Source organism: Lissotriton vulgaris, chromosome 5 (genome assembly GCF_964263255.1).
Source record: "Lissotriton vulgaris chromosome 5, aLisVul1.2, whole genome shotgun sequence".
NCBI classification, from domain to species: domain Eukaryota; kingdom Metazoa; phylum Chordata; class Amphibia; order Caudata; family Salamandridae; genus Lissotriton; species Lissotriton vulgaris.
The window spans coordinates 309,604,493-309,614,334 of record NC_141693.1 but is presented as its reverse complement, the minus strand read 5'-3'; the positions used below and the strand labels follow the sequence as shown (position 1 = coordinate 309,614,334).

The 9,842-nt window shown below is 45.6% G+C and overlaps 1 pseudogene; it reads right to left on the bottom strand.

The window, feature by feature from the left end:
• Positions 1-5,686: 5,686 nt before the first annotated feature.
• Positions 5,687-6,146, bottom strand: LOC147710792 (large ribosomal subunit protein mL43 pseudogene; annotated as a pseudogene).
• Between the last annotated feature and the right edge of the window lie 3,696 nt (positions 6,147-9,842).

Below are 9,842 nucleotides of genomic sequence, written 5' to 3'. Positions count from 1 at the left end.
GGCAGTGGGAAGGATAACACTGGGTCTTTTAAGACACATGATGCACTTGATTGTAATTGGCTGTGATCTGATGCTAACGTTAATACAAATACATTTAAATATATATATATATAAAGATGCCAGTTCAAAGTGGTTGGTGCATCGCGAACAAGATTGTGTACAGCGGCACTGTTGTTCACCAGAAAACAGCAGTGGGTACATTACAGTCAACAGCATACAATACTGTAGTGAAATCGAGGAGCAGGGTCATTCAGGATTGAAAAAGTAAAGTTGGAGGTGAATGCCCTCATCCTGTGGTATGCAGTAATTATCCCAGTTGGAGAGCAAATGGATCCTGTTGCCTGAATCAGTATTTGAACTAGTGATGGTGATACTACATTTTTTTAAATTTTGCACCTCAGAACTTGGAATACATTTAGAGATGTGCTACCTCCTCTGGTAAATACTGTATCTCGGCAGAATGAATATTTATTGGATGCCCTATTTCCAGGGCCATTGGAACTATGCGATTGTGTGGTTGTGTTTTTTTTGCACAAATATAGATTTGCTGCTTTTACTACATAATCCACCATCTGCCACATAATCTGCTGATTTTAACCAAAGTCATATGTGTTTCTAGCTTAAGTGTTTCAAAAGTTCCTAATAACTCAGCAAAACGTCTTGCGGCACAGTGGAAGGCTCTTTTCCATGGTTGACTGGTCACATTTCGGGTGCTTTTTGCTATATTTGAGTGGTACTAATGAGATTCCCTCTGGGATCATTCTTTGTTGACTACTAGTCACCTATGTTAGTTCGTATGTAACGATCTGTGGGGCAGTGGGAAGGATAACACTGGGTCTTTTAAGGCACATGATACACTTGATTGTAATTGGCTGTGATCTGATGCTAACTTTAATAAAAATAAATTCAAAAATATATATATAAAGATGCCAGTTCAAAGTGGTTGGTGCATCGCAAACAAGATTGTGTACAGCGGCACTGTTGTTCACCAGAAAGCAACAGTGGGCGCATTAGTCAACAGCATACAATACTGTAGTGAAATCGAGGAGAAGGTTCATTCAGGATTGAAAAAGTAAAGTTGGAGGTGAATGCCCTCATCCTGTGGTATGCAGTAATCCCAGTTGGAGAGCATCTTTTGTGACATAATCCATCATCTGCCACATAATCTGCTGATTGTAACCAAAGTAATATGTGTTTCTAGCTCAAGTGTTTCAAAAGTTCCTAATAACTCAGCAACACGTCTTGCGGCATAGTGGAAGGCTCTTTTCCAAGGTTGACTGGTCACATTTTGGGTGCTTTTTGCTATATTTGAGGGTTAAAGTCGTACTAATGAGATTCCCTCTGGGATCATTCGTTGATGACTACTAGTCACCTATGTTATCCATATACTACTATGTACCTCTTTTGTACAGAATGGCGAATACCAAATGTTTGTATACTACCTCAACCTTCTAATGTTTAATAACTGTATATTGTAAAGCGCTCTGATACCCTCGTGGGTCACTTTCGTGCTATATAAAACGTTATCAATAAATAAATAATGAGGTACAACCAATACCCAGACAGTGTTAACAAGTGTGAAAAAATTAACACTCTTATTAAGGAGAAGCTAGATGACCAGGAAGGACGCTCCAGAAGGAATAATGTAAGAATTTGGGGAATTCCGGAGTCTGAAGGCTCGCCAGCAATGGATCTTTACGTGGAGGACCTGATCAAGACCAGGTTACAGCCCAGGGGTTTGTCCCACTTATTCTCTGTGGAAAGAGCCACAGAGACCCTGGCGGAAAACGAAAACCAGGGGCAGCCCTGAGGCCAGTTCTGGCCAGACTATTTAATTTAAGGGACAGGGACGCGATCCTCCAAGCCGCAAGAATCGCACCACCAATCCGTGTACACAACTCCTCACTTGCATTTTTTCCGGATTACACAGCTGAGGTCGCCCGCAGACGTAAATGCTTCTTGGAAGTCAAGAAGGCACTGAGAGCGAGAGAACTACCGTATTCTATGCTATTCCCGGCGAGATTGCGAGTGGTGGCCAACAACAAGACATGGTTTTTTGATACACCGGAAGCAGCATATGACTGGTTGGAGGGTTGGAGACAGGTAGAAGCACCTCTCCGTACACACAGGAACAATCGAATCGAACAACAGGGGGAGCAAACCGGCTCTTCGGCATCAAGACGAACAACTCTGACAGAACGCATGACCAATCAGTAATCGAAGGGACGACAGCTGCTACGAATAGAGATGGTTGGGCTGTTATCGGACACTGGCTTGGGGCAGGCTGAGGAGGGCATGAAGGGCCGGTGCCACCACGAGACCTTTATGCCAGCAAGCAAGTACTATGGGTTTGAACGGGGGCAAGCACTCTGCTAAGTTGGGGGGCGGGCAGTTCAAAGTCCGTTGAGCAGGGAGGCAGGAAGGCGGGAGAGCAGGGGGGTATTGGTTTTAGTTTTGTTGAGTTTCAGCATAGCGGCAGGACACAATGGCAGGGACACAATGGTAGCGTCACGGAGAGATAAACAATGTACACTACGACTCTGGAGGCACTCTTACACTCAAAACCAAATTCGAGACGACACTAAGCTCACAACCTGACACTGGCGCGGGGGACACACAGGAGACACGGGTGACACCCCTAAAATTATTGACGTGGAATGTGCGGGGACTAGGCGATAAGATTAAGAGAGGCCAGGTGATGCAGGCCATAAAGCGACTTGACCGGCACTGGTCTTATTACAAGAAACACATCTTACCGGGAGGGCAAATCAGGCACTATATAGGCGAGGATACAAAATGGCAGTACACTCCGACTTCACATCAGGCTCGAGAGGGACAGGCATTCTGGTACGGAAGACATTCCCTTTCATAGTTTTAAACACCAAAACAGGCGATCAGGGCCGTTTTGCGGCCGTCCAGGGACAGTGGGAAGGTAGACCGCTGAATGTGGTGTCAGTTTACATACCCCCAGCGCTCCACTCCATTGCACTGCCTGCACTGGGAAAGTTCCTCTTAGAATTACCAGCAGGGGACCTTATTATAGGTGGCGATTTTAATGCAGCGGCACATGAAGCAACAGACAGACTCCCTGCCCGGACACAGACGCAAGGGCCTTCTCGATTCACAAGTTTCTTGGAGGCGCTGGGACTGACAGACATGTGGAGGCACATACACCCCACCTTACAACAATACACTTATTATTCAGCAACACATATTAGCTTATCGCGCATCGACTATTTCCTGACAACGAGTACTGGAGCAATGACCATTGACAACATAAGCATACATCCTAGGGGAATATCAGATCACTCCCCGATGACCTTAACATTGTCCTGTCAGGAAAAGACCCGCAAGAGAATATACCCGATATATCCGGATATTTTAAAATCCCTACAATTCGAAAAGACTTGCGGAAAGCAACATAGTATTATTTCGCCGAAAACATAGCATCAGTTTCCTCTCCCTCAGTCCTTTGGGAGGCATACAAGACAGTCCTGAGGGGGCAAGCCATAGCATCCATTACGGGGCACAAATGGTCGCAACAGCAGGAATTGGCGGATTTAGAACTTGCACTACACAAAGCAAATACAAACCACATGGCAGACCCTACACCGGAATCCCTACATACACTACAGTTATGTCAGTAAAGGCATAGGGACCACCTGAAGAGATGGACCGTTGAATAACATTGCGGCGACACCACATAGAGTTTACGACATAGGAGACAAAGCAGGGAAAATGTTAGCCTGGTTGGACAAGAAAGAGGGAGGTACTAAAGGTATACTACAACTACGCGCCTCTGACGGCACACTTCGCTCACGTCCAGAGGATATAGTCAGCACCCTGGCAGACTACTTCCAAAAAGTATACACCCCGAATAGAGAGGTAACGAGAGAAGAAGCCACAGACTCCCTCAGCCACATACCAACCACAACACTTGCGCCGGAAGTGGCAGAGGAACTAGAAGCCAACCTCACATCGGATGAAATGCAATCGGCCATTAAGGCAGTGCAATCCGGGAAAGCGATGGGCCCCAACGGGATCCCCATTGAATGGTATAAGACAGGGGTCTCCAACCTTTTCTGTAGTGAGAGCTACTTCTGATCAGTGAAAATTGTCGTGAGCCACTAAAGGCCAGGCAATTCGCACATTTTTTGGAGACACCTCCCACGCCCTGCTTCATTGTCTCTAAGCCTAATTTCTTTGTGACCCATACTGTGGTTTGAACAAAATACACATAGATAGACCTATAGAGCTCTTCAAAGCTGTCTGCAGACTGAAATACATAACATAATAAACTGTATATCTGCCTCACACCTCATTCACCACCCTGCTACGTGCTGCGTCCCATACCATGATAACTGCACCTTGGAGTTCATCAGGCAAGACAAGGAAACACTTCCCACATAGAATCAAAAACCAAAGCAAACACTTCGAACTACCCACCCTACACAAGCCATAGCTTGCTAACCATGTAGGTAAGTGCTTCAGTCCTCTTCTACTTCCAGTAATAATATAGTAGCATGAAAAATAGGGCAATGTCCCTCAGAGCATACCTCAAACAGAAAGCTCCATAATCAGATCAATAACAGGTACTAGCCAGGAACGACCCTTTGTAATCCATTAAAAAAGCAATACAATACATCCATCTAGTCCAGCCGTATCACACTTCTGTTGAGTAGGACTCACCTACAAACAATACGAACACATGCAAAAACAGATAGTTTGATTCTTTTTATATAAAACATAACCTCCTGAAAATAATTATGAAAAAGAAATAGCACACTGGTAGTACGCTTTATTCTCATGATATTTCAAATGGGCTCTCATCTCCAGGCCAGACCGTGGGAAAACTGATAGTTCACAGACATTTCTACAACTATGCATAAAGAGGGCTGCATTATAGCTCCTCTTTGCTTTAATTGAAAATGTCATTATTGAAGCAGAAGGCCCCTTGTTTAAACTTGCATATTATTGAAATAATAGAAATAAAGCATACTTATACATTAACAAATGTAATATACATATCTAATTTATTCAAACTCTTACACATCATCAAATACTGAAAACGCTGCAAACAAGTGACCATGAATTTGTTCCTTAAAAACAAAATGTCAAATCCGATCACACCTCGTGCATGCACACACACACTCCAGATCACTACTGCACTCACCAGCCTGCTTTCCTCCTTCCTGCATAGGCCATGAGTATCTGAATCAGTATAATAATAGAGTCCTTCATTTAACATTCTTCTAAGTAGCAAAAAGAAATTGCATCATCTCAGCCACTAAAATTGTAAACTGCCTCTATTAAACGCATAGTAGTAAAAGTACTTAACGAATCAATTTGTTTGTCATAGCTGTGGTGCAGCAAAACACAGCTCCATGTCACACAAGCAGAGATGCATTGGCACAAAGTGATGGGCCTGTTTTGGGAGGATCGGGTCAGTACATGTAAAGTGCTTTGATTTCAACATCGGCTGCCACTGCGCTTTAAAACTTAAAGAATATATAATACACAGCACAGTGGCAGCCGGTGTTAAAATCAAAGGGCCTTGCATGCACTAAGCTGCTTTCACTGACTTCAACACGAAGGCAAATTTAAAGCATGCTGTAGTCCGTGAAAGCAGTTTAGTGCAGGCAAGGACTTTCGAATTTCTTTTTTTTTATCAAGTCCTTTTCCTTAACTTTATTTAGGCAGTTCGTTTTGTGTTTGGTTAACAGAGTCAAAAGCTTTGACATTCAGAAGGGTTGGCTTGTTGATGAAGGGGTGCCACTGCCCCTGGATGCTGGGGCTGTCCGTGTGGTACATTTTGCGTATGTGGATAATGTCCAGACCAGACTGAACAAGTTGTACAATTTTATCAGCAGATTTGCTAGTTACCAGCTCTTCCTTCACTGCTCCGCTCAAATATTCTGCTATGAGCTTATGATGGCGCATCTCTGGGGAGTAACATACATCACAATGCCAGGATTCCGTTTGGCAAAATCTACAACGCTTTTTTCTATAAACTCTCTGGCACCCCTTGAATTTTGTGCGTCCTTGCTGAAAACCAGGGTGAGCCTCTTGAACTGGCATATGTACTGTCCTGCTCCGTTCGGCAGCACGCTCTGAGGGAACCTGCTTGGGGTTCCACAGGAGGTCATGCTGCAGGCTGGGATCCGCACAGCACTGCCAGTGGAAGAGCAAACGCACACGGCCGGACTTTCGTTTTTCACATCGGCGTTACCGTGGCAGCAGCTCAGTGCCCACAAAGACCTTGGATTTTAATATCGGCTGCCACTGCGCTTAGTTACTGAAGTCCGATGTAAAGCGCGGTGGCAGCTGATGTTAAAATCAAAGGCCTTAGTTACAATACACTTAGCCGGTTTTAAGAACTATGCTGCTATTAATCCAGTGGCACACTTACCAGTCCTGCGCAGCTCCCCACGAGGATCCGACGGCAATTATGAAGCACTGTGCCTGCCTGGAAAGGCAGGTGGCGCGTGACTTCAGGAAGAACGTCACGTTCTTTAGCCCGACCCACCCCAGCTAAGCTTGCTTCAGCAAATCAGAACAGCTGGTTTGTGTGAGGGCGGGCAAGGGCTGATTGCAGACAAAGACAACAAAGGGATACAAAATAAAATGCTTAAATTACGTCTCTGTAATTAGGAAGCATCGTGAGCTACTCCCAGAGGGTCGGCGAGCTACCGGTGGCTCGCGATCGACCGGTTGGAGACACCTGGTATAAGATAATGTCTGAGACATTGAGCGCGCCGCTATTGGCAATGTACACGGAGAGTCTGGCACTTACTGAACTCCCACTAGACCAGAGGACCGCGACAATCGGAGCGATCCCAAAACCCAGAAAACCCCCAACAGAATGCAGCTCCTATCGCCCCATATCTCTCTTAAATGCAGAAGTGAACATTTTGGCGAAACTGTTGGCTAATAGGCTGATGCCCCACCTTCCACGCCTGATCCACCCGGATCAATTGGGCTTTATGCCACACAGAAGTACGGCTCTGAACCTTCGGCGAGTCCACGGGACGTTGGCACGAGCACCGCAACTGTCGGCAGCGGCAGTGATATTATCCTTGGACGCAAGGATGGCGTTTGACATGGTCGAATGGCAATATCTCTTTGTGGTACTCTTGCATATGGGATTTGGTCCTAAATGTATATCTTGGATCCAACTCCTATACGCAAATCCGATTGCACACGTAGCGACAAACGGCCACATCTCATACTCGATCCCACTTGCGAGGGGAACTCGCCAAGGGTGTCCCCTGTCCCCATTACTATTTGCCCTGGTACTGGAACCGCTGGTGACCTTGATTAGAAGTACCCCGTTGTTGAAAGGAGTCAGCTCGGGGGAGGGATGGGAAGATAGAGTCTCCCTCTGCGTGGATGACATGTTGGTCTATTTGATGGAACCAGAACGTGGAATACCGGAGCTCCTTGTGATGGGTGATACCCATGGGACGGCATCGGGCTATACGATAAATTGGACAAAGTCCGTGATTTACGTACTACAAGGGTCGGAACCAGTCCTGCCCGCAGGGTGCCAGCTAGTGGTGGCAGTGGATTCCTTTAAATATCTTGGTATACATGTCACCAAGATCTCGTCCGAGTTTTATGACAAAAATCTGAAGCCACCGCTCGATCGTCTACGGCGGGACGTGCAACATTGGGCGAATCTACCTTTGACGCTGTTGGGGAGAGCAGCGCTATATAAAATGATGGCATTGCCCCGCTTCATCTGTGCACTTGAAAACACCCCATACCCGGTGTCGCCGCGCTACTTTCGACAAGTGACGGCCATGGTCTCCAGCCTACTATGGGGAGATCGCCCTGCACATATAGCACATGTAAAACTGAACAGAAGCTGGTATGGGGGAGGGATCGCGTTGCCAAACTTACAGATGTACTACTGGGCAGCGCAACTCAAGATCATCAATTACTGGATACATGTACCCCAAGATGACCCAGCATATAAAGCTGATAGAATACAGCTAGGCACACATAGTTTATTGGCGGCGCTCTACCACAAAGAGATGGCGGCAAAACTTATAGGACCCACGAAGCATACAGTAACACTATGGTACACAGCACAGGCAAAACTTAAGTGGAGTGGCGTAATCACTAAGTAAACTCCATTATGGGACACCAAGGCGCTGGGACATCTAAGACGGAGCAAGGGCTTTACGCAGTGGGAGAATATTGGCATATCAACAGTTGGAGAATTATGGGCAGGAGGGGCAGTAATCCCATTCCCCCAGCTCCAGCAACAATATGGCCTAGGTCCTAAGGAATCCTATAGATACGTGCAAATTAGGCATGCTTTACTGACTGCAATACCTACAGACACAGAGATCCCTGAAGCCTCCCTGATGGAGGACCGACTGCTTACAGATTTTATGCAACACAGCGCCACCACTCTCACATACCGCAAACTGACGAACAAACTACCAGACCCCACAAGCAAACTGCGAGAGAAGTGGGTGGGCGAACTGGGCGACATGGACGAAACAGAGTGGAATGAAGCACTAGCATCCCCAAAAGAAATAGGCATTTCTGCCAAGTTCCGTTTGGTACAGCTTAAGATACTGCACCGGATATACTACACCAGAACCACATTACATAAATTTCACTGGGCACATCATCCGTACTGTCTTCGCGGGTGTGGGGAAGAAGGGACCTTTCTACACACCATCTGGGACTGCCCGAGTGTGCTAGAATACTGGAGGCAGGTAATGCGTACTATCTCCCAAACACTAGAGGTCTCTCTCCTGCCTGAACCCCGCAAATGTCTCTTGAATATATGGGAGCCAAACGATCTCTCATGCCATGGTCAAATCTGGGGAACGATAGGCATGATGGTAGCTAAAAGAGACATAGCACAGAAGTGGGGAGCGGCTGATGCACCTACACTGGCACACTGGTGTAGAAATATGGATGCACTAATGCTAATAGAAAGAGCGGTATATACGACAAGGGCATGTCCACGCAAGTGGAACAAGATCTGGATGCCATGGCATGTATATAGGGGGGACCTGTGTGACCCGCTGCCTGAAGATGACATTACCGGCTCCGATGATGAGATAGAAGAGGATGAAAATATGTTATACTGATGGATACGAGTAGTAGTGACAAAAATTCCACGTGACTCCTACGGACGACCTACTACGATGACGTGGTGCAGCCAGTGTGCACATAGCCATACACAAATGCTAAATACAAATTACAATGTTGTAAATGATGTCAACTGCCTAAGTTAATGTTTGGTTACTGTTAATAATAGCTATTTTGTAAAACATTACATTGCATACGTTATAAAAAAGTAAGACAATAATTTATCCGCAGCATGTATTGACTAAAATAAGTAAAACTCCTCAAATACGCCGCCGGACCCAAGGTTGTCGGCTGACGGGCTGTGTTAATCCAACAATGCAGAGTGACAACTGAATAGCAACGCGGCCGGCCCCTTGGGTTGTAGGCCTAGGGCTGTGTAATGGTAACATTGTGCAATAAAGGTCTTTACATTTTTTTTTTTTTTTAAAGTGTAAAATTGAACAATAATGATATATTTCTATCATAAAATGTGCCACAGTATGTTTCTTGACGAATAACTTACTTAACTCTCTTGCATAATTTGGCCCTTCCCTGCCGCATAATTCCACTTGCCCTGAGTATTTCCTATCCCAAAAAGCACTGTAGTAGCCTCTAGTCTTTTGGCTTTGTCAATGCTTTTTTTTGGTCTCAAAAAGAGCACATTGCCACCTTGGCCCTAGTCACTGAAAGGAATTAGTTTAAGTGTGCATGTGTTCCTTGTGAGAGCACAGAATGCCATCACTCAAAAT